Below are 27,870 nucleotides of genomic sequence, written 5' to 3'. Positions count from 1 at the left end.
ATGGGAACGCTTCACTCCACCGTTGTAACTTCCATGACCTAAGACAGCGGTCTCGCGTTGGTGTGGCTTTATCACGGCACGGAGTTCACGAGTGAGACTGTGTGCATCTCCTTTTCTTGCAGAAAACCTTGACGGTTTGACTCTGAGGACAGAGTTCAAATAGCATTCATGGGTTTATTTCATCTGAATCCAGTGAAGATATTTTGTGGAAATAAATGCTACTGAGAGGTAAAGACTCTTCAATGATGGAATAGCAGTATCAGCTTTATTTTTGAATTAATGGACCTAGGAAGATTAAACAGGTTTTGATTTACCATCTGCTATAGTTCTTGAGACTCGAGTCAAAATATTTTCCCCTCTTCATGTGTGTTGACAAGTGTTTGTCTTTATTATTTAGGAAATTCATCACCGTTGCTTCAAGTTGAGATTCTGTTCTGCCTAAAATCCAATGGCACCCTCATCACCCTGCTCCCCGCTGTTGTTTAAACTCATATATATATATATATATATATATATATATATTTTAACATCTTTATTGGGGTATAATTGCTTTACAATGGTGTGTTAGTTTCTGCTGTATAACAAAGTGAATCAGTTATACATATACATATGTTCCCATATCTCCTCCCTCTTGCATCTCCCTCCCTCCCACCCTCCCTATCCCACCCCTCCAGGTGGTCACAAAGCACCGAGCTCATCTCCCTGTGCTATGCGGCTGCTTCCCACTAGCTATCTACCTTACGTTTGGTAGTGTATATATGTCCATGCCTCTCTCTCACTTTGTCACAGCTCACCCTTCCCCCTCCTCATATTCTCAAGTCCATGCTCTAGTAGGTCTGTGTCTTTATTCCTGTCTTACCCCTAGGTTCTTCATGACATTTTTTTTTCTTAGATTCCATATATATGTGTTAGTATACGGTATTTGTCTTTCTCTTTCTGACTTACTTCACTCTGTATGACAGCCTCTAGGTCCATCCACCTCACTACAAATAACTCAATTTCGTTTCTTTTTATGGCTGAGTAATATTCCATTGTATATATGTGCCACATCTTCTTTATCCATTCATCTGTTGATGGGCATTTAGGTTGCTTCCATGTCCTGGCTATTGTAAATAGTGCTGCAGTGAACATTGTGGTACATGACTCTTTTTGAATTATGGTTTTCTCAGGGTATATGCCCAGTAGTGGGATTGCTGGGTCATATGGTAGTTCTATTTTTAGCTTTTTAAGGAACCTCCATACTGTTCTCCATAGTGGCTGTATCAATTTACATTCCCACCAATAGTGCAGGAGGGTTCCCTTTTCTCCACACCCTCTCCAGCATTTATTGTTTGTAAATTTTTTGATGATGGCCATTCTGACTGGTGTGAGGTGATACCTCGTTGTAGTTTTGATTTGCATTTCTCTAATGATTAGTGATGTTCAGCATTCTTTCATGTGTTTGTTGGCCATCTGTATATCTTCTTTGGAGAAATGTCTATTTAGGTCTTCTGCCCATTTTTGGATTGGGTTGTTTGTGTTTTTGATATTGAGCTGCATGAGCCGCTTGTAAATTTTGGAGATTAATCCTTTGTCAGTTGCTTCATTTGCAAATATTTTCTCCCATTCTGAGGGCTGTATTTTCGTCTCGTTTATGGTTTCCTTTGCTGTGCAAAAGCTTTTAAGTTTCATTAGGTCCCATTTGTTAAACTCACATTTTTAAATACCATGTCTTATCAACTATTAAATAATAAAGGAACCCAAGTGGGAATCTTCCTGATTACCTCCTTAGACTTTTATGGGGAATGTGTATGAATTGAGCAAAGCCCCATGGGTGGATAACCTTTGTGGTCTTAGTGTACTCCATCCTATGATGAGCGTAATTAATGCCAGAGTCCATAAAAGAGCCGTGCCGTGAGCCTCATAAAACTTGGAGAAGGCGTAAAGCCCCCTCGTGCCGCTGGTTGTCATGGTTACTGTTTGGGGAGCACTTTATTATCAATTCCCAGCCCCTTCCTTCCCTTACCAGGGTGATAAGCCATAGATTTGTGGGTCTCTGTTTGCCCTGCAGTCTCGCATTCTCTCTCTGTTAACCGCCTGGGCCTGGCTGGAGGTCGGACGTGGGGACACAGGGGCTGGCTAATAGCACGGGGACATCGTGGGAGGATTAGGCCAGATGAGTTAATGACACCAGTATCATATCCCAGGTCGGTTATAAACTGAATTGGCCAACAGAGGGAGAGTGGGGTGATGCATAGTTTGAGACCACAGAGGGAGTGCGTGGGGCTGCAGAAAGGTGCAGAGGTGCACTCTGCACTGAGACCGAGGAGACTGAGGGCCCTGGTGGACCCCTGGGCGGGAGCATGGGGAAGCCAGTGCCCCCTGCCTCAGGAAGCTGTTTCTAACGGTCCAAGCTTCCCTGGGAGGGGACAGTCCCCAGTGACCTTCTGGGTATACCAGGAAAGCCGTCTTGGCCTGGGGAGGGCGATCCTGGCCCTCCAGGCCCCTCCCCGGGCACCGGGCCTGGTCTCCTCTCCCGCCCGCGCCCCCTCTTTGCCGCCCCCGCCTCTGCCTTCTGCCTCCTCTGCAGGCCCCGCTCTCTTGCTCTTCGTTGGTTTAAAACAACACAGATTGGTACTTATTCTCGAGTAGTTCTGGAGGTCAGAGGTCTGAAAGCAGCGCTCCGGGGCTGAGACCAGGGCTGGCAGGGCCCCATGCCCGCAGAGGCTCCAGGGGAGAATCGGCTCCGGCGTCTGGAGCAGCGCTCCCGGCTGCCTGGGCTCCTGGTCTCTTCCTCCACCCTCAGACTGGGAGCTTGTGATGTCACAGAGCCTCTTCCTTTGTCCGGAATCTCCCTCTGCCTCCCTCTTGTAAGGACCTTTGTGATGGCATTTAGGGCCCACCCTGTAATCCAGGATGGTATCTGCACCTCAGGGTCCTTAATGTCCTCATGCCTGCAAAGTCTCTTTTGCCATGTAAGGAAACATTCATGTGTTCCAGAGATTAGGACCTGGATGTCTTTGGGGGCCATTGTTCCGCTGACCACGGGCTCTACAAAGAGCTCCCTGGTGGGTGGTTTAGAGTGTCATTAAGCCCTCTGTTCTGCATAACAAACCAGCGCAAACCACAACATTGTAATTGTTTGAATTACATTTGAATAGAAATATAAATTACATTTGAATATAAATTCAAACAAACAAACAAAAATCAAACCACCAACCCGTGGGCACTGAAATCAACACCTGCTTCTTATCTCTCCTGTGTCTGCAGGTCGGCTGGCTGGGTGGTTCAGCTGCTCTGGGCTCGCTCAGGGGTCTGTGGTCAGCTGGTGGGGGGTCTCCCTAGGATGGCCCCCTCTTCTCTGATTGTATCTGAGGTCCCTCGGTCTCATGGTGATTGCAGAGGAGCAAGAGAGGAAGCAGAAACACACAAGCAGGGCTTCCCTGGTGGCGCAGTGGTTAAAAATCCACCTGCCAATGCAGGGGACGCGGGTTCGAGCCCTGGTCCGGGAAGATCCCACATGCCGCGGAGCGACTAAACCCATGCGCCACAACTACTGAGCCTGCGCTCTAGAGCCCGCGACTCACAGCTACCGGGCCCGCGAGCCACAACTACTGAGCCTGTGCTTTGGAGCCTGCAAGCCACAACTACTGAGCCCGTGCGCCGCAACTGCTGAAGCCCACACACCTAGAGCCTGTGCTCCGCGGCAAGAGAAGCCACCGCGATGAGAAGCCCACGCACCGCAATGAAGAGGAGCCCCTGATCGCCGCAACTAGAGAAAGCCCGCGCGCAGCAGCGAAGACCCAACGCAGCCAATAAATAAATAAATAAATTTATTTAAGGAAAAAACAACACACAAGCACTTTCAAAGCCTCTTCTGGCTGTCAAGTTTGTGACTATCTCGTTGGTCAAAGCAAGTCACATGGCCAAGAATCAGCCGAGCGGGAGGCTACAGCAGTACACGGCAAAGGGGAGGATGCAGGGAGGCGGCTCTTTATTCGGACCATCAATCTAATCAGCCTGCACACTGGACCCTGGATGGGGGGCGTGGCCTTGAGTTGCTCTCTGTGTGACTGCGGACAGATTCCTACCTGCTCCGAGCCTCAGTGCCCTCGGTTCTTACAGGGATTCTAGGCGTGTGTTAGACAGGAGTTGTGGGGATTATATGAAATAATGTCTAGAATGAGATGCTGGAAGTGTGGTTACAAGCAAATAACTGTGAGCTACTGTTCTCTCCCGAGGTAATTGTTATAATCTTAATAGCGGTTATTATTTTTACTGGGGTCACCGTTCCCTGTTCTGTCTCCGTGTGTGCGCGGGGGGAGAGCACATCAGAGTCTGAACTCAGGCAGCGTTCAACCTGACATTTTCATGCCTTCGGAACGCAAGCAGAAGTGAAGGAAGATAAGCGCTCAGAGCTGTTTAAATGTGTTTGGGCAGCTCTGAAAAGGCGTGAGCGTACTTTGTCTTTAAATTGAAATGTAATTTTGTTCTTCATGCTTCAAAGTGGAATTAGTGTGATTTTAATAGCAAATTTGTAATTGGCTTTAACTGTTATTTATTAAAAGTGATTACTTTTCATGTTGACATCTGAAATGGAAAAGCGTGAAGTCAGGCTCCGTGGAGGAGTCCCGTGCGTGAGCGGCGTCCCGTTCTTACGCAAGCAGATGTCAGTTAAAAAAGGGGAGGGGGTGCCATTGAGTTGGCAGCTGCCCAAAGTTTAAGTGAACAGAACAAAAACCTTGTGAATAATGAAGGTTTTTGCAGTTTAATTTAGCATTAAATGACTGTGAAGAAATATCCCAAATGAAGAGGCTTTGGGGGATGCTGTTGTCTCTAATTCGGAGAAAAGTAGAACGAATACGCATGAAACTGATGCGTGAGAGCCAGGTAAGGCTTTTCAATTCCAGACTGCTAAGTATTTTCAAAATAGTGTTTCTGGTGAGTGATTTTAGTTTTAATGGTATTGCTGCTGGTGTTGCAGGAACGCTCCATAATCTGGAATTGCCCGTGGAGTCAGTTTGCTCCAGACCCTGGTGTGAAGTCGGAGAGAAGCTTCTCCCTTCCCTTCCTCTCTCCCCAGATCCTCAAGGGCTTCCCAGAGAAAGCCTGAGAGTACTTCTTGCCAACCTTAAATCACGTTTATTTCTGTGACATGTGGGCTTTTGAGGGTTTCTTAGAGAAGTACTTGAAAATATAAGTGCTTTCCCCAAACCCCCAAATCCCCCCAAATCCCCGGTTTTGCCTTGTCTTTACAGCTGAGGGACAATGTCTGGGTGCTCATGGTCTCAGACATGGGGGTGCACGGCTCTTGGGATTCTCCCTGGAGGAATAGGCGTCCTAATGTCAAGGTGGTTTATTTTAGAAAATGGCAAGTGTTGGAGATTTTTAATGAAGTTACTCTGATTGTTTCATCGGGGAGGCTCAGTGGCTGAGTCTTCGTGTTGAATTCAGATCTGTTCAGGTAAACGGTTGGAGCAGTTCATCTGCGATGGGCTGGGTCCACTTTTTACCAGTTTTATTGGGATATAATTGACATATAACATCGTGTGTAAGTTTAAGGTGTGCGTGTTGATTTGATATGCTTACATCTTGCAAAAATGATGCCACCATAGCTTTAGGTGACACCTCCATCATGTCACATCATTACCATTTGTGTGTGTGTATGTGTGTGTGTGTGTGTGTGTGTGTGTGTGTGTGGTGAGAACATTTAAGATCTACTCTCTTAGTAACTCTTTTTTTTTAAAAATAGATTTATTTACTTTATTTATTTGTTTTTGGCTGTGTTGGGTCTTCGTTGCTGCACACAGGCTTTCTCTAGTTGCAGCGAGCAGGGGCTACTCTGTGTTGTGGTGCACGGGCTTCTCATTGCGGTGGCTTCTCTTGTTGCAGAGCACAGGCTCTAGGCATGTGGGCTTTAGTAGTTGTGGCACGCGGGCTCAGTAGTTGTGGCACGCGGGCTCAGTAGCTGTGGCGCACGGGCTTAGTTACTCTGCGGCATGTGAGATCTTCCTGGACCAGGGCTCGAACCCGTGTCCCCTGCAATGGCAGGTGGATTCTTAACCACTGCGCCACCAAGGAAAGCCCTCTCTTAGCAACTTTCAAGTATACAATACAGTATTATTACTATAGCCACCATGCTGTACATTAGATCCCCAGAACGTATTCGTCTTATAACTGGAAGTTTGTACCCTTTGACCTTCCATTTCTCCCCTGTGCCCCCTCCAGCCCTGGTAACCACTGTTTCACTCTCTGTTTCTATGAGTTTGGCTTTGTTAGGTTTCACATACAAGTGATAACGTACAACATTGTCTTTCTCTATCTGACTTATGGTGGGCTGTTCCTTGACCTCTCAGTCTTGGTCTTTTCATCTGAAAAGTGGGGAGAATGGTACCAACCCCATAGTGTGTTCGGGTTGGTTGCAGAGAGGTTGGTGTGAGAGAGCTCCGTGCGGCGAAGCTCTGATTAAAGGTGCAGGGTTACTCCTGTTATACTCGCTCTGTGTCATCCTGACCCTTCCTCCTATGGGCCGGCCCCGGAAGTGCTTAGGAAATGTCGAATCAACATGTTCTATTTTCAGAGTCAATCATTGTGACTCTTTTTTTGTTAACCAAACATGCAAATTCTGACAACCCAGTTGGATTTTCCATTCTAGGCTCTCCTCACCCTCAGCCAGCACCTGTGCTCCAGGCATACGTGGTGCATGACCGGACCTCAGTCCTGGGGGCTCTGAGCCTGGTCACCAGGCCCTTTTGGGCGTGTCTGGAGATGTTCGGGGTGCCCCGGGGTGGGCTGACTCCCAGGGCCAGCCTGGGCAGGAGGAGAAGGGGGTGCAGGGGGAGCCATCTTGAGGGTCATTTCTGTGTCCCTTTGGTCCAGCTGATGCCCCGGGTTTGTTTTGTGGACCTGAGTGTGTCACCCCATCGCTGGGTTCTGGATGGTGGAGGCGTCCGTGGCCTCCTTTACCGTGGTGGATCGGGGCCGCGTCTGTAGGAGCCCAGCCACCTGCCCTCATCACCTGTCCTCTCCATGCCCCGTTTCCAGTCACGAGGCCTACATGCCTCTCCCTGAGGGCCTTCTCTGCAGCCAGAGCGCACTCGGCCTGGGTCCACGCCCCACCCCAGAGAAGCTCTCAGCCCACGACTGAGCCATGGAACTTGGTGGATAAACACTGCAGCTCCCTTGCCCGCCAGGGCGTAGCTCTGAGCTACATGGTCTCCGTGGTCCCTGGGCTCCCTGGGGACTGAGCGCCGTTTGTCCACAGCATCATCTGTCACCTGCTTGGTATCACATCCGTGTTTTGTTTTCCTCTTGTTCCCAGTTCCCCGCCCCTCCCCGCTCCCCAGCCAGTGCTCCCCGCGACCACGTCCCAGGTCAGCTACTTGCGCGCAAATCTCTGCCTTAAGGTCAGTTTCTGGGGGAACCCGAACTAAGATGTGGGGAATCTTCCATGTTTTAGGAGGGCCTGGTGCCTGTTCAGAATGAGCTGTTTGGTTTGTTGGGGAGAAATTCATCTGTTATACTGGACACAAAAAAATCCCTCCAGAAAACTGCGTCACCGACCCTGTCTGCATCTTTAGCTGAGCCAGTAAGAAGCACTGCAGCAATGCCAGAAATCACCCACCTCTGGGACGTGTCCTGGAGTCCCGGGCCTGCCTGCGGGTGGCCCTTCTTCATCGTGGAAGAGATGGGAAAGGCTGAGTGTCCTCCCAGGGCTCAGCGTGAGGGGACCTTGATCATCTCCTATCAGGGTGGAGATTCAATGTCAAGACCCCCTTCTCCCTCTAAAGCTGTGACACCACGTGCTCTTTTGGTTACAACCTGCCAGGGCAGACCACTTTTACGTGGGCCCGAAACATGTTCTGTCTTTTCACTCACTCTCCTGGCTTATTACTCCCGCCACCAAAGACTGCTCCCCAACTTCCGATTCATCCCCCAAATGTGAAGATTTCCTACCAGTTCAAAATAATTTGTTATACCTTCTGGAAAGAAGCTGGTAAAGAGGTTGTCCCAATAATGGAATAAAAATCAATCTGTTTTTAGGAAACTGTGCGTGTTTGGATGTATAAACTTGACTCGTTTAGTGAAATACCAGTCGTGTTGACTAGAATTACACCTCATATGTGACTTTTTTCTTTCAGAGTAGGCTTTTGGGGACCACATTGAGTTTTCACAAGAAACTTGACTTTTTTCAAGGGCTTGGAAATACAAAAGAGCTTGTCTTTTGTTTATGGCAAAAAGGAAGCCTTCTCCACCCTGTAGAGGAAAGAAAAAACCCCACCGCTTACAAAACCTCTGGAGAAAGCATTGAACTCAAAAAATCAGAGTTCCAGGAAATAGACTCTCCACACGGGTCTGCAAGGGTGTGTTGAACTTTTAAATGCAAATGTAGTGGAATCAATAGTTTTTTGAAAATGTATAGTATGGTGAGTGAGTGCTGCCAATACAGCATCATTACCCCGGACCCATGGGAGCAGGAGCCCTTTTGATGAGAACTGATTTTGCTTGGATGAAAAGAGGCCCTGCCTGTGAACAAACCAGGGAGGAATCCTTTCGTATTCTTAGAAGAGGCTGCTGGGTTTGCATGATGTCAGTGGTCTTTCAACCAAAAGGCCCAGAAATATTCTCCCTACTAAGCACAGAAAGTGGGGCCATTACTAACCCCCAAGAATCATATCGATTTTGATTACTTTTACTTTGAATCCTTACTCGGAAACTAAGCTCGAGAGTGGTTTGGGCTCATCTTTTTCTTTGCATTTACTTTATGGATGATTTAGACCATCGTTTGAAGGCTGCATGTTTTCATGGGGGAAGTAGCGTTATTTTTAGATCACTTGAGTTCAATCAAACTTGAATTTTATAAAGAGATGTTAGTGGACTTGAGCCTTTGGGAGCTCATGTTCAACTACTTTGCGTTCTGTTTCTCATTCCCTTGAAGGAGGGATTCGAGGGAATCACTGGTCTTTGTAGATACACCAGCCAGTCGCGGTGCAAGTTCAGACTCCTGGGAAGGGTTTTTCCAGCGTGAGGTCTGATACCCCTCGGTGACCCTGGCGCCTTGACGGACCACAGGGTTGGCTGTGGCCAACCTTCACTCGTCGTGGCCGTGGACGACATGTGGATTTTGTGTGCTGTCACCATCTCCTCTTTCCTGGAAACAAAAACACGTCCCTTTTTGCACAGAGAAAAATACTCCCTGCCCTTCCGGAAGGAGGCTTCACGTTTTCAAGTGATCTCTAGGTGATGAGTAGGTGAGAAGCATCTCAAAGGCAGATTCCTCCCGCTCCTGGGACCCCAGGCCCAGCTGTTTTTACCCAAATCAAAACTTTCTGTCCTTTGAGCCCTCAAGGTCTTCTCTCCTTTCATTGTAGGAAAAGGATTTTACCGAACATGCCTTTTTTCTCTAAATCCTGGGACTTTCAATTCAATAGCTCCTCATTTGTAACTCGGGCAGCTCCTGAAGAAAGAGGTCAGTCACTGAGCCACACAACTCCATCTTTTAGTCAATAACGAAATCCATGTGTATAGGATTTTCCAGATTCCCAAAGGGAATCATTACTGGGATAATCATTTAAAGGCATTTCTTTGCAGCATTTTCCCAGAAATTAGATCTCAGAGCCATACCTCCTGGGTTTGTTTCCTGGGGCTGCTGTAACTGATTACTACGTACTGGGTGGCTTAAAGCAACAGAAATGTATTCTCTTACAATTCTGGAGGCTGGAAGTCCAGAATCAAGGTGTTGGTGTGCTGTGCTCGCTGCAGGGGCTCTAAGGGAGGATCCTCGCTGCCTCTTCCGGCGTCTGGGGGCTCCAGGCGATGCTCCGCGTTTCCTGGCTCGTGGGCGCATCTTTGTAGCCTCTGCTGTCTGTATTCACGTGGCCTTCTTCCCTCTGGGTCCGTGTCTGGGTCTTCTCTTTGTCTCTTATGAGTGCAATTGTCACTGGGTTTAGGGCCACCGTAAATCCAGAATGATCTCGTCTTGAGATCCTTAATTACTTTTTTCTGCCAAGATCCTTTTTCTAAATAAGGTCGCAGTCCCAGGTTCCTGGGTTTAGGACGTGGGCACATCTTCTGGGGGCCACGGTTCAACCCTCTTTTGTGTTTTATAATCGAAGCAAACTCTTCCTTTGGGTGTTACAGGCTACCCTGAGGCTTTCCGTTTTCTGTAACCGCTCCGGAGTGGAACTTAGCCTTTGGGGGGAAATAACCTTAATCGGGGTTTCTGGTGCAACTCTTCCCTCTGCTCAAGGACTCTCCTCCAGTTTATAAGAAGGCTTTTAGGGGCTTCCCTGGTGGCGCAGTAGTTGAGAGTCCGCCTGCCGATGCAGAGGACACGGGTTCGTGTCCCGGTCCGGGAAGATCCCACATGCCGCGGAGCGGCTGGGCCCGTGAGCCATGGCCGCTGAGTCTGTGCGTCCGGAGCCTGTGCTCCGCAATGGGAGAGGCCACAGCAGTGAGAGGCCCGCGTACAGCAGAAAAAAAAAAAAAAAAGGCTTTTAATTTCCAGTCCATATTTAATAGACCTATTTCGTTTTTAAAGTAGACCTTCTCCAAACTTGAAAGTAACAAATACACAAATGCAGGACAGCACGTTATACCTTCGATATATTGGAACAGAGAAACAAAGACAGCTGAAAAGCATCCGGATTAGAACTTGAAATATGGGTTTGGAAATTGAGATAAAATTCCTTTTATAGATATTAAACTAACACTTGCCTTAAATGGCAAGAATGAGTTAACTGTAAACTGTTTACTGAGGCTTGAAGACAGGTTGGGGGTCAGCCTGTCTCCTCCTGGGGACACGTGTCTGTGTTGGTCCTGACTTCGTGACCCAGATGGGGCTGCTTTCTCTTATAGTAACTCTCCGCTCCGTGGCGGGCAAACCCCCAACCTGGTTGGGCCAGTCGTTGACCCCCTCCAGCCAGCGTGTGAGTACTGGGATGCACCCCGGGACTGGCGCTCCTGCACGGGCCCTGAGACGCGGCGCAGAGCCCTGGTCACACTTGGGGGGGGGGGCGCTGTACCTGCCTCCCTGGTCTAACAAACTGCCGGATGCGTGCATGGTTCCAGCCGCCTTCAGCTCTGATCCCCCTGAGCTGGCTGGGGGCAGAGAGGAAGGAGCCTCCGTGCAGCTCTGGGAAGCTCTGGATTTCTTTGCACTTAAGGGGGATTTTGAATGCAACAGGCCCGTTTCTAGGAGTTTATCCTCAGGAAATGTTTAGAAAATGCACATCACTGTCTGCAGAGCTACTCATTTGCAGTGTCCCCAGTTGGAGGGTGGTTATGTCAGTTAGTACACGTGCATGCGAAGAACAGCTCCATGACCCTCCGGGGGGTGGGCCTGGGTCTGAAGGACCCTCTCGCGCGCGCGCGCGCGTGCGCACGCGGCCGCAGCGGGGTTCACGTCTGAGCTCCGTCACCTGCTACGTGCAGCTGAGGGGGGGGGTATTGCCACGTTCCTCACCTGTAAAATGCACTCATCAGACAGCTCGCCTCCTAGGGTCCCTGTGAGGATTACACGAGTCAGTAGAAGCAGAGTGCTTAGGACAGGGAGCGCCTGGGGAGGGGATGAGCTCAGCGAGGATGCGCCATGACCAGGACGCACCTTCAGGGAAGGAAGCACGTGTGGAACGGTATGTAGGCGGTGACCCTGTTATTTCCTACATATTGCGTACGTGTCGCGTGTCTGTACCAACGTGTTGACACACTTGTGAGAAGGGATATTTCAGGGGATTTTAATGAAATCATTGGTTAAGTCAAGTGCTTGAATCGTGCGGTTCCACGTGGGATCCTTTTCTGTGTCCCGTTCATCCTTTCCCTTGTTTGTGGATGGAACGATACCTCTGGAGCAGGACATGCAGTGGAGAGCGAGAGGGTCACTAAAGTCACAGAGATACCACCTCCTGGAAGGGGAGACCGTATTCAACAAGCACACGGTTAATCACTTCATCACAAGTGCGGCGCGAGCTGGGGGTGTGGTGGCGAGGGGCCCGGGAGCCCTGGAAGAAGTCGCGGGGGCAGCCGGTCACTGAAGGATGAGCAGGGTTCCCAGGGGAGAGGGGGGTACTCTGGCAGAGGGGGCAGCGGGTGGGAAGGCCTGGAATGGCCAGGAAGGCCGGGAGCCAGGGCGGGGCGGGGTGATGGGAGTAGGTGGCAAGGGAGCTCCCTTTTGGACCCAGAAAGGCATAAAACAGACAGCCGCCTGTAAGGGTTTCAGACAGTGGGGAGCTGTGCTTAAGTATAGGTTTAGACGTGCTCCCCCAGCTGCCCGGGGAGGTGATGCAGGGACACCCAGCGGAGGGGTGAGGGTGGCTGCCAAGGGGGGCGGCTCCAGGCAGTGGGGGAACTGGATTGCCTTGAAAGGCAATCTGATTTACACCGAGACTCTCCCAGGTTAACCTCGTGGTAAAGGAACGCACCTCAACGCCAGGACAGCGTGGCAGCTTAGCACATGAAGCACTGGGAAGACAAAGAGGCTGAACTAAAACCCCTTAAAAGCAGTTGGTATCCCGGCGGATGCACTGCCTGCCCTCTGCTGCTGCAGCTGCATCCCAGGGCCCCGGGCGGAAGCGGGCTGCGCACCCCGCCTGCCTGCTCTGCCCCGGTGGGCGGGCTCCCTCCCCAGCCTGTCGCCAGGGCTCCTGCGGCGCTGCCAGCAGGGGGCGTGGCTGGATTCGAAGCGATGACGAAACAGGAAACTGGGCAGCTCTTCTGAAGGCCGGGCCTCCAAGGCCAGTGTGCCATCAGGGTCCGGCCCGGGGCCTGGGGCTGCCTGACCGACAGCAGCTCTGGCTGTGAGAGGGTCGGGCCAGGTCTGACCGCGACCCCGCCATCTGTCAGCCGGGGACGGTCAGCAGCGTGAGTGAAGCAGGGGCTCCGGCAGGGCCGCCCACCCAGCACCTGCCCTCGGGGCACCCAGGTGGGCGCCGGAAGGAGACGAGATGGCGCCTCGGCCCTTCTGCTGGCCCCGAAGGGAGAGCAGGGTTTGGGCCAGAACCCGCTGCGTGGCTGTGTCCGCGGGTGGCTCTCCCGGCGCTCTAGGGAAGGATGCTTTTGCTGTCACGGCGCTGGCTTTCGCCCGCAGAGACTGCGGGGACGGGCGGAGGCCCTCGTCCTCCCTCGCGGCGCAGCCCAGGCCTGAGCTCGCCCACCTCTGCACAGCGCGGCGGGTCCTGGACGCCCGGCCCGCGTTAACCGGGGCAGGAAACCCACGGTCTCCTCCACAGGATGGAAGCGCGAGGCCTCTGGCTGTCGGTCTGAGCCAGGCCGACAGAGCGGGGCTCCGTGGCGGGGACATCAGAAAGCTCTGGAGCCCGGGCTGCGCCTACCACCCACAGACGGAGGCCGAAATGTGCTGTTTTCCTGGCCCTTGGTGTAGAGAGGAAACTGGCTGAGCTAATTCGGGAGCCCGGAAGGCGGGCGATTCGCAGCTCAGTCAGGCATCCGCAGGGTCACGTGACGGGCGAGCCGGGGCCCGGCTGAACCGAAGTTCAGTTTCCAACTCGAAAGTCCTGTGTCGGAACCACCACCGGGAGAGACGAGCGTGGAAGCTCGGGATGGGGCGGGTGGCCAGCGCACGGTGAGCGGGGGGCTTCTTGGCCTCCGTGTGGACGTTGTTCAAGGTGACTGGCCGATGAGCTGACTCAGACCAGCCTGAGCCGTGAAGATGCGGGGCGGCCCTCAGAGACCGGGCTGTGGCGAACCCCCTCGCGGCCCTGCTCCTGGCCTGGCCTCCTTTCCCAGCCCCTTCTTGGGCAGGAAGGACATAGGCTCTGGCCGCTTCCCCCCTTTTGTTCCCGACTCCCAGGAAAGGCCACGGAATCGGGTTTCCTTGGCCATGGTCAGCCTGTCCCGTGTCCTGTGCTGACCCTTTAGCTGGCCACCGTGACCAGAGGAAGGGGCTGCCTCGGCTCCGCCGCTGGAAGCTGGAGTTGGTCCGAGGGGGGCGGGTGGGTGTGGGGACAGCAGGGAGGGGGTCAGTCCTCTCCTTGTCCCTACCATGTCGCCTGAATCTCAGTATTCCTTCAAATCCATCTTTCTAGCTCCCTCTTCTTTTTTTCCCCTAAAATCAGTGCCTTTTCATTTTTGAAACTTCTGAATATTTAGGGTCATTTACAGCATAGTGACTTGCCACTGTAATTGCCCAAAGAGCCCTGGGCGGAAAAGGGGATTTATTGGCTCGTGTAACTGAGGACGTTTCCTGTCCGTGGTGAATGCAGTGCTGTCTGTGTGGGGACTGCTGGCCCCATCTCTGCCCTTTTGGGTGTGGAAGACTCTTTGCTTTGCACACTCCACGCTCCCAGCTGCCCCATCATGACCCTTTTCTTCCCCAGATGTCTCAGGTGGGAGTCACTGGGACCAGGGCTGATAGAAGGGTGCACTGGGCCTTGGAGAGGACCCTCCTCCCTAGGGGAGAGGTCGGAGGTGTGTCCCCAGTGGTCGGAGAGCAGCCAGGAGTGGGCACACGCTGGCCGTGGCGGACAGAATGGCCCGCTGCTCCGCAGTTCTGTGCCAAGCACCTTGTCTGGTCACTGCTCCCAGATGCCTAAAGGTTCAGCATCTCCCTGGCGGGCTTTCTGTGGTGTCAGTTTCTTTTAAAGATGACATTAGTGTCAGGCTGGCAGTTTTGGACATCATCCTTTTTTTCAGTGAGTGCTGCCCTAAAATGCAAGCCCTTTTGAGCAGGATTGATAGAGTTATTAAGAATTATCTTCCTGGAATCAGAATGAAAGTGCTATTGCTCACTGTGTCCATTCTAGGTCATTGGGGCTGAAGCCAGGCAGGATTTTGGGGGCACTCAGAATCCTTCTGATGGAGCTCTGCGTTTGAAGCCTGGGTGCAGGAGTTTTCAGAAGAGGATGGTGCTCTGCATGACGGCTGTTTGGCTTGACAGACAGACCCCTGAGTCTCAAAGGTATTCTCCTATGTTTTCTTCTAGCAGCTATATTCTTTAAGCGTTAATGTTTAGGCTTGTGATACATTTTGAATTAAATTTTGTGTACAGTGTGTGGTAAGGGTCAAGGACTTTATTTTTAAGGACCTGGTTGTTCCAACACCATTTGCTGTAAAGATGTTCCTTTTCATATTAGATCACTTCTGTGCCTTTGCTGCATCTCCTTTTGCTCTATCCTGTTTCATTGATGTATTTGTTGTTATTTTATACCAGTGTCACACTGCCTTGATTACTCTAGCTTTGTAGTAAGTACTGAAGTCAGGTAGTAAGTCTGCCAACATTATTCTTCTTTTCTAACATTGTTTTGGCATTTTAAGGTACTTTGCATTTCCATACAAATTTTAGAACCAGCTTGTGAATTTCTACATAGAAGCCAGCTGTGCCTTTGATTGAGATTATGTTAAATTTATAGAGAAATTTTGGGGCAATTGACATTCTTAACAATATTGAGTCTTCAAAGCCATGAACATGGGATGTGTCTTCATTTATTTAGGTCTTATTTAATGTCTCTTTGTAATATTTTGTGGTTTTTTAGTGAACAGATATTACATCTACTTAGTGAATTTATTGCTGAGTATTTTGTTTTTTCATGCTATTGCAAAAGGAATTTTAAAAATTTCATTTTCCAATTGTTTTTTGCTAGGATATAAATTTACAGCCTATTGTTGTATTTTAAACATGTGTTCTGGGACCTTGTCAATTCATTTATTAGTTCTAATAGTTTCATAAATTCCTTAGGATTTTCTCTGTAGGCAATGGGGTTATATGCAAATAGATAGTTTTACTTCTCCTTTTCTAATCCCTGTGCTGTTTATTTGCTCTTTCTTGTCTGATTACAATGGTTAGGACTTCTAGTGTAATAACTGAGTATGTGTACTGAGAGTAGATGTCATTGCATTATTTCCTGCATTGGGGGGGGGGAAGTATTCAGTCTTTTAACATTCAGTAGAACTTTAGCTGTTTTTTTTTTTTTAAGGTTCCTTTAGCAGATTGAACATGTTCCTTTCTAATCCTAGTTTGCTGAGGTTTTAAAAATCATGAATGATTGTTGAGTTTTGTTAAATGAGCAAATGCTTTTTTCACATCTATTGAAATAATCATATGCTTTTCTTTTATTCTGTTAATAATGTGGCTTATATTTATTGCTTTTCTAATGCTAAACCAACCTTGTATTCTTGGGTTAATTCTCACATGGTCATGTGATATTATCCACCTTATATCTGCTAATATTTTGTTAAGGAAATTTGCGTGTTTCATGAGGTATCCTTTTCTGTGATTTTCTTTTATTGTAGTATACTTTTCAGGTTATTGTATTAGAATTATGCTGGCCTCATATAATGGATTGGCAAATGTTCCTCTTCTATTTTCTGAAAGAGTTTGTACAAGAGTGGTGTTATTTTCTTCTTTAACATATACGGGGCCATTCAGATTGTGTGTTGCATCTGTGTCAGATTTGGTAAGCTGCGTATTTTTCACAAAATTTGTCCATTTCATCTAAGTCACCAAATTTGTTGGCATAAACTTCTTCAAATACTCCTTTATTTTCCTTTCAAAATCTGTAGGTTTTATAGCAGCAGTCCACCCTTCATTCCTGAAAACGATAATTTGTCCTTTTTCTCTTTTTTTAACCAGTACAGCTATAGGGGGTTTGTAGATTTTATTGCTCTTGTTTGTTTTCTATTTCACTGATTTTATTACTTCCTTCCTTCTGTTTAATTTGGGTTTACTTTGCTCTTCTTTTACTAGGTTCTTGGGTTGTACATTCATTCATTAATTTTTCAACTGTTTTTTCCTAATATAAATATCTGAAGTTATAAATCTCAGCACATTCCAAAACTCATATGATTTGTATTTTCATTATCATTCACTGTGAATATTTTCTAAATTTCCCTCATTTTTTTATGAGATATGGATTATTTAGAAGTATGTCTAATTTTCACACACTAACAGTTTTTTGAAATATGATTATTAATTTCTAATTTAATTGCACTTTGGTCAGAGAACACAGATATGATTTTAACCGCTTTACATTTAATAAGTCTTATTCTATTGGCCTGTATAGTGTGTCTTGGTGAACATGCTAGGTGGGCTTGCAAAGAATGTGTATTATGCAGTTTTTGGTTGTAGTAAAGGGCAAATCTATAGTTTACTCATTTTTAATCTATTTGTTCTATTAATTTATGAGGGAAGGAAATTTAAAATCTTTAACAGTGTTTGCGGAATTATGTGTCCTTTTAATTCTATCAATTTTTCCTTCATGGAGTTTGAAATTCTATTAGGTACATGCATATTTATGATTATTCTGTTTTCCTGTTGCTTCTTGTATCTTGTACTTTTGGATTATGTCGTAACTTTGTGAGTGGTATGTCATAGGGACTCTGTATTTTGTTCTGTGTCTCCAAAGATTACTTATTTTCTTTGTTAATCAGGCAGTGTATGTGACTGAACTCAAACTTCAAATATTCTCTCTCTTGTGGTGTGAATAGCTCATATCCAAGTTCAGTTCTTTCAGTCTTAGCAGGGCAGCTTGGAGCCCGCCCTGCGTCTGTGTTGTTCAGTGGTCAGCCAGAGATTTGGGTTGAGTTTATACACGGAATTCCTTCTCCTGTCCTGGCTGTCTCCCCACCAGTATTTCCCATTTATTCTCCAGTGGTCATGGTTGCTCCAAACTCCTTCCTTTAAGCCAGAAAGACTGAGGATTTGCTATTGAAGTTTAGCTGCCCTGAATGTCTCAGATTTGGACCTGCTCTTAGACTAAAAGTCATAAGAATGGGAAATTCACCCCGTGCTGTTCCCTTTTTCCAACTATCTACTCCCTCCAGTGTCCACCTGCTTCTGATCACTCTCCAGGGCCTTCAGACTTAAAAAAATATTGTCTAAAACTTTTAGTTTGTATGTGTGGGAGGGTTAGTCCAATAGGAGCAATTTATCCATAACCAGAAGTGGAATGATCCATTTGCTTTGTGTTTTCCAAAATTTTTTTGCTGTTGACTTACTTACATACTTAGATTCTGTCCATATGAACCGATGTTATTTTTATCCTTTTGCTCTTATTTTAGTGAGTTTTTTCTAGGTAGCAGCTACAAATGCATTTATTCAAGCTTCTGTGTTTAATCTAGTGTGTTTTTTCTATTTTGAATAACTTCCAAAGAAATTCTGGGTTAAAGGGCATAAACACTTTCAAAGCTTGTGATAAGTGCTGACAACATATCTTAGATTCTGTTTTCACCTATCGCTCTCTCTTTGCAGTAATAGCCCTTGTTTGCAGAGGGGCTGCCCTTCTCTTCATTCTTTCTGGTAGTAAGAAAGGCCCACAGCTATGCTCAGAGCTGCAGCCAGGACCAGGGAGCCCCTGGGCAGATCACCCAGAGGGAAGGGTTTTCCAGCCCAAGACCCAAATTAGATTCCCTAACTTTCTTCATTGATCTAAGCCTGTATATCCTCAGGAATAGTTAAATCTCTCATTGGGTTGGGTTTGCGTTTTTATAACCTCTACCTCTGCTCACCTAATCAACTTGCCACAAGTCAGGGTTATGGATTTCTCATGCAGTTAATTCCCAGTCAGTTAGAGAACTAGGGTAGAAGAGAGACAGAAAAAAACATTTGAAGGTCTCATATCAGGTGCTGTTTGAATTGACCTGGAGACTCTCTGGAACAGTCAGGTCAGTTCTTGGAGGTGAACGTGAACCAGCAGCCCCATGGCTGGTCAGGGGAGAAGCTGGCAGCCTGACGATGTCGTTGATCTCACTGTGTCCCAGCTCATCGGGTCTCCTCCCTGGCAAGCTCGTCACAATCCTTTCGGGCTCGATCACGGCCTTCTTTGTTTCTTCTCTTCTCTTTGGTAGCTTATGGCACTCCTTGTGGACATGGGGTCTCAGTTTTCCTCAAATTGCAGGAAGCAGAGACACAGGACAGAGGGTGCTGTGGAGAGAATGTGGGTGTTGACCAGGCAGAGGATAGCCACGGTCTCGGGGAATGGCTCCCCTGGCTGCTGGAGGGCTGATGGTTCCAGAAGATCCTAACTGAGCTGTTACTGAAGGGACGCACCTGGGACTTGAATTGTCATTTCAAGGGGAGGGACAGTGGGGTGAGGAAAATATCCACTCAAAGTGTGATCTGCGGGACCAGAAGCATCAGGATCTCCTGGGAACTTGCTAGAAACACCGAATCACACCCCAGAGCTGTGAATCTGCCTTTCAACAGGACCCCCACGTGATTTCTACACACCTTAATTTGCTCTGCATTTGCTGCACGACATCGGGGAGCAATGCATGTCACGTTGCTCGGTTTTTCTAGAGAACAGAAAGCCCACCTTTACGCCCCGTTCACCAGCATTGGGGAGATGCTCACCATCGACAGTTATCAGCGGCCCCCTCCCATCTCTGCAGGGACCTCGGGGTGTGTGCCATCTGGGATGTTCTGGGAAGTTCTCCATGGCCTGTCCATCGTGGCTGTGGGGACGTGCCCAGTGCTGGCCCGCCTGGTCCTCTGGGAGGAGGGTGACTTGCCGCTCTCACCCCACACTTGGCCACCAGCCTTGAGCATTGGGGGCTTCCCCTTCTCCTTCCTCCACCGCTCAGCCTGGGGGGATCTGGTGCCCTGCCGCTCTCCCCACTATGCTCTCCATCTTTCTGCACCGTCCTCTTGGATGTGTTGACACTGACAGACACTGCCCACTTGGACGTGGTGACGCTGTCCTGGAGAGTCTGGCCGAGGCCTCCTGGCTCTTCCTGGGGAAGCTCGGGCCTCCGTCCTCACCACCCTGGCCTCTGTCGAGGGAAGAGGAAGTCATCTCATTGAACGAGACTCTGCTTTTTCCCTGTGGCTTCTCTGAGGCTGAGGCTGGACCTTGAGGTGGAGGCACCTCGTGGGGACACAGGATGGGTGGCTGGAAAGGACCGTGCGGGGTAGAGAGCCATCTTGACTCCTGAGTGACATAGCAGGGGTCCTGGAGGGCCACAGGGAGTTCTCCACTGGTCCTTGGAGGCTGTTCAGGGCCTGGGTTGGAGGGCCCTGGCTTCTGCTGTAGCAGGGCTCTGGGTGTGACCTCGGGCTGACGGGGCCTGGAGAGGCTGGGCTCTCGAGGCCTGTCGGCTGGTTGGGACCTGCAGTGACCTCAGGAGAGTCACTCCCTTCTCTGTCCTTGGTTTCTTCTTCTGAGAATGAGGACCACAGTAGTGTTACCTCTCAAGGTCGCTGTGAAGAGTGGATACAAGCAAAGCCCGGAGCGCCACGCTCCCAGGGTGAGCAGCCACGCAGGTGACAAAGATGCGGAAGCTGCAGCGCCGCCGTCAGGGCTTACGTCTGTTGGCACAAGCAGAGAACCAGGGGCACTGCTCATGCAGGGGCCTGGCCGGGAGGCCCGGGCGGTGCTCCACGGATAGGACGGGTGGCCAGCCTGGGCCGTGGGTGCCGCAGAGACCCAAGTGTTTCTGACCTGAGTCTGTGGGCCCTTTTCTCGGTCTCACAGGGTTGTCCTTGAGGGCACTCCTTCCTGCTCTCCGGACGGAATAGTCAGGATATACAGGTCTTCCTCCACCTATGATGGAGTCACGTCCTCATAAAGCATCGTGAGTCGGGAAGATCATAAGCTGCAATGCATTTGCTACACCTCCCCTCCTGAGCTTCACAGCTCAGCCCAGCCTCCCTCAGATGTGCTCAGAGCACGGACGTTAGCCTACAGTTGGGGAAACAAAGCCTATTTTATAATGAAGTGTTGAATGTCTCATGTAATTTATTGGGTGCTGCACTGAACTTGAAAAACACAGTGGCTGTCTGGGTCCAGGATGGTTGGAAGTGCGCTGGTTTTCAACCCCGAGATCGCGGGGCTGACCGGGAGTTGCGGCCGCTGCCCAGCATCACGAGAGAGGATCGGCCCCCCTCTCCTAGCCCGGGAAGAGATCCTAATTCAACACCTGAAGTACGCGGTTTCTACCGTATGCACATCAGTTTCACACCATCATAAAGTCGGAAAATCCTAAGTTGAACCACGAGTTAGGGACCATCCATGGATGGAGCTAAGCTTCAGGAGAGAAGGCTTCATTCATTTGCTGGAGTTACTTTCTTCCGGGGAGAACGAACGCCTTGCTCAGATAAAGTATTTTTAGAGATCATCTGTGCTACATTAAGGAAATGTTTTTAGAATCTCTAGTTCTAAATTTCACTTTGATCTCACAAGGAATATTTTATCGGATAACGCAGGCCTGGCAGGGTGGCTTTGTCCCCCCCTGTACTTGTCACTGTCACCGTGGAGCAGACCGGCAGGGTGCTCTCTGGGCCTTCTCTCCAGGCGGGAGATATCTGAGCTGACATCACTGCTGACCAGGATGCTATGATCACATTGGATCTGAGAGCCTCTGGGACCCACATCGTTTTCTTAATTTGCTTGCTGGTGTGACAAAGATGAAGCTCATTTTGAGGAAAGTTGGAGGCAGACAGAGCTGCGTGGGGAGACACAATAAGGAGCATTTATAATTTTCATCAAGTAGCAGATTTCAGAGACCGTTCAGTCTAGGCTGGAGCTCCAGGCGGAGCATCCCCCGGAAGCTGGTTTTCCATGGGCCTCTCCTGTGTTTTGACCTCATTTCTCAGTCAGATGATGGATGAGAGGAAACTCACTGGGGCATGGGCTTTCTTCTCAAGGTGAGGCTTGGGAACCTGGGCTGCGGGAGAGGCTCGGGCCCCTGCAAGTGGAGAGACAGGTGATTTTGAAGACGATGACGATGCTTACTGTGGTGGGGTGAGAAGTGTCCTCCAAAGACGTGTCTTCACGTGGCTTCTCCTCGTGTCTCTGTATGTGCTGTCTGCTTCCATCTCTTCTAAGGACATCATTCACTGGGTTTAGGGCCACCCTAATCCAGCATGATCTCATCTTGAGATACTTACCTTAAGTACATCTGCAAAGGCCTTATTTCCAAATAAGGTCACATTCACAGGTAACCAGGGTTAGGACCTGGGCATATCTTTGGGGGACGTTTCCTCTGTGTCTGTGGGGAGGGTGTGTTTCCTACCAGGGCCTCAAGTCTTTGCCACATGTCCAGCGGTTAGCTTTGCTTCTTTGGCATTTTTATAGCCCTTACTCTTAAGGAACCGGGTACAAATCGCTGTCTACAGTTTGGGTCAGAAAGAGGCCAGCGTCCACTGCCAAAGGCCCACCTTCTGAGTGTCAGAGTGGGATTGAGCCTGGACTCTGCCTTGTGGTGAGAGCCTGGCTGAGGGGGACACTTGCAGCTTTTGCTGCCCTGCGTCTATTCCATAGTTTGTCTGTGGACAAAGGACCCCTTCCCAGCCCCCAGCCCATGTGGCTGGGCCCAGGCCCCTGGGTGAGGTTGGCAATCAGCCACTAAGACTAAATTCTGACACTTCTGTTTGAGCTGGGGAAGGGGACTCTGTCCTTCCAATAGAACCAAATCTGGAAGTACAGAGGGCTGGAGCACTGCAGCCATTCTGTCATCATGAGGGGAAACTCTGCTTAAGACAACACCAGAGCTGGGACTAGCGAGAGGCCAATGGGGCTCAGGGGTGCAGAATTTAAGGAGGTGTCAGACTCAGGGTTGTGCAAGTGCAGGTTGGCCCTGGACAGCACCATTGAAAGCAGAGCTGAGGGAGAGAATACAAGAATTCCTGATGACATTGTCTGAGTTCCTGGATCCCACTGTGCCTGAAGCCATTAACCTCTGAATTATTCAGTGTATGAGCCCATACATTTTCTTTTGCTCAAGCCAGTTTGAATTGGGTTTTCAATCTCTTGCAGCCGACAGAGCCCTTGTAACATACCTGCCCCCACATTACTCCCCACTGAGGTTGGGAGGGTGCTCCGGACCCCTCCCCAGAGTCTGCCTGAGGGTCTTATATGAAGTCCCAGCATCAGACCACAAGTCTTCAAGGTCTGTACAGCATCCCTCCAGAGGCCTGCTACAGCCCCTGCAAGCAGGCCTCCTGCTCTCCTCCGAAACCCCCACACCCAAGGCACGGCCTCCCCTGTGAGCTGGGCACACCCCAGGAAAGAGCGGGGAGATACAGAGACCAGGCGTCAGGTCGAGGGGTGCTGCTTGAGTCTCAGAGAAGCCCCCGGAGAGAGCGATGACGGGTGCTTGCCGGGGAAATGTGTCCGATGATCTCAAGCCCGAGACGGGCAGTAGGTCTGTGGCTACAAAATGAGGTTCAGTTTCCAGAGAGGTTAGGAGGCCCCGGGGCGCACAGCCTCATGACGATGCCCGGGGTCTCCAGAGCTGGCCGCCCCTCGCCAGGCTGTGAGCATTCAGCCTCAGGCGCCCTGCCAGTATCATGCGGGACCGGCGGGCCTCAGTGGAGGACATTTCCCATAGTTTGCCCCTCCTCTACACCTCTGCCCCCAAGACAGGCTTACTTCTGAGCTCACAGCCCATTTATTTAGAATAAAAGTTTATGGTTTGATATACGTGCAAGAACGTTCATGAACCATCCTGTATTGGAGAACTACCAAGAAAACCAGAATCCCCTGCGGTAGATGTCATAAAGCCCCCACAGGTGTCCTCAGCTTGATCCCCCGAACCTGTGAGTATGAGACCTTACATGGCAAAGGGCGCTTTGCAGGTGTGATTAAGTTAAGACTCTTGAAATGGGGAGATTATCCTAGGTTGTCTGGATGGGTCCAGTGTAATCACAAGGGTCCTTACAGGAGAGGGGGCAGGAGGGGCAGAGTCTGATGTCGAGCAGGCGTCAGAGTGATGTGGGGAAGGGCCCAGGAGCCAAGGCTGCAGGCGTCTTCTCGGCGCTGGAAAGGCAAGGACACGAATCTCCCCGAAGCCACCGGAAGATACCGGCCCTGCCGGCGGCTTGAATTTAGGGCTTCTTACCTCCGGAACTGTAGAAGGAGAAGTTTGGGTTGCTTTAAGCCACTAGTTTGTGGTCTTCTGTTACAGCGGCCACGGGAAGCTCATACATTTGCTCTGCTGGTCAGTAAGGAGCCTGCATGTGCCTGGTAGATGCACCCACAGATTCCAGAGGTAACAAGAGACGCCCTCGGCACCAGGCTGGGCTGCGAGGTGCCTGAGGTCCCGGCACCACAGGTCTGACCTCTGGAGTCCACCAGGCTTTGCAGGTCGGGGGTGGAGGAGGGCCCACGGCCGTCTCCTCCTCGCTCTGTCTCTGGGTTTGAGGCGCCCCACTGGCGGCATCTCCCTCTTCAGCTGAAGTGGTCTCTGATGCTCGGCGAGGCGTTGCTGGATAGGATATTACATCGCAATCCAGGAGCTTTCTGGAGCAGATTACAAGACGGGGATCCTGGTGTGCAAGCGGAAACCCAGCCTCTACAGTGTGAAATTCCACTTTATCACCTTTCTCTAAAGATGCCTCACTGGCACTGAGTTAAATGGGGGGATTTACTTCTCTCTGATGCCCTAGCCCCCCAGAGAAGGAGAAATCCTCTGCTGACACTCTTTCCCATCCAATGCATGTGGAAATCACAATACACCGATTTTGTGCAATCTGTTTCTGCAAAACACTGAGTTTATTGCTCACTGAGATTGAAATGTCCAGCGAGCACTTGCTTTGCTCATCCACTGGGTAGCCCGTGGGAAGGAGGTGTAGTTAATGGTACAGCGTAAACCAGGGAGCTCAGGTCTCCTGATCATCGTGTTATGGTCAATCTAAGCCTAGTATCCTTTTTCATAGCATTTCCTGCTGCCCGAAATCTTTCCTCTGAAAAGCAATAACAGGAAGGCCATCAGCGGAGTTATGAGAAAACCATCGTGCTTAGAGCAGCACCGATTATAGCGCGATAGCACTGCTGGCTCGTCGGGGACAATGGGCACGTTGGAATGACCCTGGGCGGCAGCCCGGGAGGCCCCAGCCTAGCGTGTTATTAAGATAAGCGATTTGGCTGCCCGGGTGAGGCTAGCCGGGACAATCAGCCCGTGGACCAGCGTGCCGTCCCCGGTTCTGGAATCCTGTCTGCAGGACGGCACCTCGGGGGAAAGGGGAGGACTGGCGGGGGGGTCGGGCATGTGCTGGCCCAGCACTCACGCAGTGTCTCAGGGGAGGGTGTGAGTGTGAGGCGTCACCCTCCCCAGACATGAGGGATCACGAAATTCCACAGGGCGTGGATTCACTTTCCTGAAGTGAAAAGCGAGATCTGAGCGTCTGTGCTTTTTTCCTTCCTCGCAGTGGGTGGAAACGGGAATTTCTAGGCATTGGCTCAGATAAGCTTAGGAAACTGACAACATTACAAAGGACAGAGGTAACACTAACCCCTGCATTAGTCCGCTCAGGCTGTCAGAGGACCACAGGTGGAGCGGCTCACACAACAGAGATCTATTCCTCACAGCTCTGGAGGCTGGAGGCCCGAAGGCCAGGTGCCACGGGGCTGGTTCCTTCTGAGGCCTTTCTCCCTGGCGTGTAGACAGCCGCCTTCTCCATATCCTCACGTGGTCTTTCCTGTGTGCATGGCATCCCTGGCGTCTCTGTGTGAACACATGTCCTCTTCTTCTAAGGACCCCAGTTAGATCGGATCAGGGCCCACCCTAGCAGCCTTGTTTTACCTTAATTACCTCTTTAAGGTCCTGTCTCTGAATACAGCCACACTCTGAGTACAGGGGGTCAGGACTTCAACACATGGGTCTTGGCAGACAGAGTTCAGCCCTTAGCATCCATGTATGTGTGGCTTTATTGTGATGACGTTGGGAAACACACCAGCTCGAAGCAACGTCTGGCATTTATTCCTCATTCTAACACCTGCAGGATGTGGTCCCAGCCCGTGGATAGGCTGGCTGGGGCTGGTGGAGGCTGGGGGTGGCATCAGCTGCAGGTGGGCTCAGGTCTGCCCCACGTGTCTCATCTTTTTGGGATCAGCAGCCACTCTGATTCTGGTAGAATCCCAGACTGCACAAGCCTAGCTGGGTCACCTCCACCAGGTTCCATTGGCCAAAGCCAGTCTCATGCCAAGGTTGTAGGATCTTATTTCTAAATTGCATATACACACACACACACACACACACACACACACACACACACACAGTGACCTTTTCATTTCCACTGCATGATACTCCTTTTCTTTAATCCTCTCTCAATTCAAATCTCAGCTAAATCGCTGGTTCTGTTGTCTAGTTGGCCTGTTGTATTTTTCACAGAAATGCTCCCTTTTTACAGTTCCTGTTGTTAGTCTTAGGGTATTTTCTGTAATAGAGAGCTGACCTGCGGTAGCTCCAGCCTACTGCACTGTTACACATTTGTCTAGTGGGTAATGCAATATGTCTCACCTTTTCTCTTACCTGGTTAATTCTCAAGGTGTGATAGAGAAGTGATTACTGAAGAGATGAAACATATGAGCTGAAGATGTCATACACAAACGCTGACTTTTCAATTGTCATTACATTCAGCAAAATACATCATGGCGGGTCTTTGAATTTTGCCAGCATTATGGAATCCATACTCTGGGGGAGTTTAAGATTTGGGCTGTAGGTGTGTGCCTATCAACCACATTTTAGTTGATAGAAGTGAATATTATATTATAGGGATGCACCCTTTCTACTCTGTCCTCCTTTAGATGTAAGAATAGCTCCTATGCTCTATGGTTTGTCACGTATTTCTCAAGCTGATGTGTTTGTTCTTCCTGAGAAATCCTAGGTTTCCAAATATTTCTGGCTCCTCAGTTGGTGTCATGCCTACTGGCATTTTATAGGCACTTGGGTCTAGAGCTGACCTCGCTTCATTAGTTCTGGAATCTAGGAATCAGAGTAAGTCATCTTTTAATTTTTTAAATTTAATGTAATTTTTTCTTGTGGTATAATACACATAAACAAAATTTAACACCGTAATCATTTTTAAGTGTCCAGTTCAGTGTCGTTAAGCACATTCACAACGCTGTGCAGCCATCACCGCCATCCATCCATGGAACTTTCTCATCTTCCCAAACAGAAACTCTGTCCCCATCAAACAGTAACGCCCCATTCCCCTAAGTTGTCTTTTTAGGTTAAGAGGCTAAAAATCATTTGCCTACCAAAGGTACAGTTGCAAAAGAACATGTGAACACGCTCTTTTGTTGGCACTAAACATGGTAAGGTTTGATAATCATCCTGGGGCGAGAGGACGTGACCCTGGCATGTCCGTGAGTCCGGTGAGGCTCAGGAGAGATCCACCTGCATCCCTGTCCAACCGCCCTCCCACCAACTGGTGCTTAACTTCTCTGCCTCCATATTGCATTCTGAGAAGCCGAGATGCTGATAGAATCTTCCTCCCAGGGAGCGGGAATCAAATTGTTTTCCCATATAGGTTTGCGTACAGTAAGTGCTCAGTACGTGACTTAGGAAATGCATGCAAGAGGCAGAGCTGTCAAACTGAGAAGTGTTTCACCAAAATGTGTTCCTCGAGGCATGGCGGAGCCGGGTCCCCTGGACTCTGTTCTCCTTCCAAACGCAGGATTCCAGAGCCTCAGTGCTGATGACTGTCCCTGTGATGACCCCGGGCACAGGGGACACACAGGGTCCACCCTGCTCTCAGTCCAGCGAGCTTTTCTTGCTCTTCCCTGGTCACCAGACTCCTGGCCCCTGGCCCGTGTCCCCTCCCATGGAGACATCGGCTCCGCCCTGCTGACCTGGGTGATGAGTGGGGCTGGCCCATCACAGGGCCAGCGGCCAGCGGGCACCCGGCCGGCCAGCAGTGCTGCGCTGAAAGCAAGTGGATCTTTAAACGGGGGCTTTTCAAAAACTTGTAATGAAGTGATTTGACCTTTGGTTCTAGAATTTGCTGCCATAACCTTTATTATCCACCAAGCAGGCAGTGCTCTGAGCTGGCCCCGCCTGATGGCTGGAGGGGATGAGAGATTAGTTTCCGCGGAGGCAGGTGGTGTGCAGGTGCACAGTTAACCTGAGGCCTTGACACTCTTTCATTGAACGGCTTGGGGGTCCAGGGTGGGGTGTTGTGGTAACGTGGGTCCTCAGGAGCAGGCTCGGGAAGATGAG

The 27,870-nt window shown here is 49.9% G+C and overlaps 1 long non-coding RNA gene across 7 annotated transcripts in view; it reads left to right on the top strand.

Moving 5' to 3' along the window:
* LOC132593646 (uncharacterized) overlaps positions 1-27,870 on the top strand; it is a 511,924-nt gene that overhangs the window by 71,294 nt on the left and 412,760 nt on the right. For all 7 annotated transcript variants that reach the window (XR_009559383.1, XR_009559385.1, XR_009559380.1 and 4 more), the window contains exon 2: positions 14,739-14,893. This is a non-coding gene — a long non-coding RNA (uncharacterized lncRNA). The remainder of the gene's footprint in view (positions 1-14,738; positions 14,894-27,870) is intronic.

Source organism: Globicephala melas, chromosome 16, assembly GCF_963455315.2.
Source record: "Globicephala melas chromosome 16, mGloMel1.2, whole genome shotgun sequence".
Lineage (NCBI taxonomy): Eukaryota > Metazoa > Chordata > Mammalia > Artiodactyla > Delphinidae > Globicephala > Globicephala melas.
The sequence above is the reverse complement of the archived record's forward strand: the minus strand, read 5'-3'. Positions and strand labels throughout refer to the sequence as shown.